The sequence below is a fragment of the Puntigrus tetrazona genome, chromosome 9 (genome assembly GCF_018831695.1).
Source record: "Puntigrus tetrazona isolate hp1 chromosome 9, ASM1883169v1, whole genome shotgun sequence".
NCBI lineage: Eukaryota > Metazoa > Chordata > Actinopteri > Cypriniformes > Cyprinidae > Puntigrus > Puntigrus tetrazona.
The window spans coordinates 2,086,282-2,087,693 of NC_056707.1; positions in this window are offsets into that span (position 1 = coordinate 2,086,282).

Below are 1,412 nucleotides of genomic sequence, written 5' to 3' on the forward strand. Positions count from 1 at the left end.
GTACATTGCAGGGTGGGCTAGAATTTTGGTGCCTTTCAGTTCATGATATGAAATACTGAATATAACTAATAGAAAATGTATTTTGTTCACGCAGTTGCAATCTAATATTAGAATTTTGCATATTCTTTTATGAGATTTTTTGTGTTTTGTGCAAGATGAATAATGAATAAAAAACACTGAAACTGAGTTGATTTAAAACGTTACTCATAAGATGTGACAAAGGGGACTGAGACGTGCGGATCCGTTCACACAGCTTTATTACAAGACATGTTCAAGAGAACAGTAAACAGGAAGCAAGAATGTAAGAATATTCCAGACAAGCAGAGGTCAGCGATCAGCAAACAGTGTCCAGAGACATCTGCATTTATTCAGGCAAAAGAAGCCCCAGCTAAGTATTGAGTCCTGGACATGCTCATACTTTTCAGTTGGCCAAGATTTCTAAAAATCCGTTCTTTGTATTGGTCTTAAGTCATATTCTAATTTTCCGAGATACTGAATTTGGGGTTTTCATTAGCTGTCACTTATCATCAGAATTAAAAGAAATAAACATTCAAAATCTATCAGTATGTGTGTACTGAATGAATATAATATACAAGTTTCACTTTTTGAATGGAATTAGTGAAATCAACTTTTTGATGATATTCTAATTATATGACCAGCACCTGTATATGTAATTCATTCAAGTTGGAAGCGTCTGCTTCGGTTCAGTTCATGGATCTCTGTCCTAACAAACTGATGATCTCATTCAGGTGTGTTAAATAAGGGAGACATGCAAAATGTGCAGAACAGGGACTGGAATTGACAACCACTGCCCCAGAGGAACCAAGTCATTGCTTTCAAGTCTCAAGTCTGATCCCAAGTCCTCAGACAGTTAAAGTTAATAAGATAATTCAATGATGATTGTGTATTAGCCATGAACATCTGTTGCTGACAATCAACCTCACTGAAGAAAAGAGAAACACGGCAACAACTGACTTCAGGTACAGCCTTTAATTGAGTTGTACAGCCCAACTCAAGTTGGGCTCTTGAGCATTTTGGTAATTTGAACAAATTTTAAGCAATTGCAATATTCTGTCACATCAGACGTGTGTGCACTGCTGAAGCAAACCTTCAAGTAGCAGATTAGTTTATGCTTTCTGTTGACAGCATTTAATGATTAAACATTCTTGTTTATAAATCTCTCTGGTTTATTAAATACATTTGACTATTTGATAAATGACACGTATGTTAATCCTGAAAAAAATTGTTTGGGATTAGGTTTTTAGTCAGGCTTTTATAATTTTCATATGATCCTCAACAGTGGTGACACTAGTTATTCATACTGCATTGCATGATGGGACTTTTTGCATTTCAGCATGAAGCATTTTGTTGATTGTCAACATTGTTGAGATTCATGTGCTGGTTTTTGATGT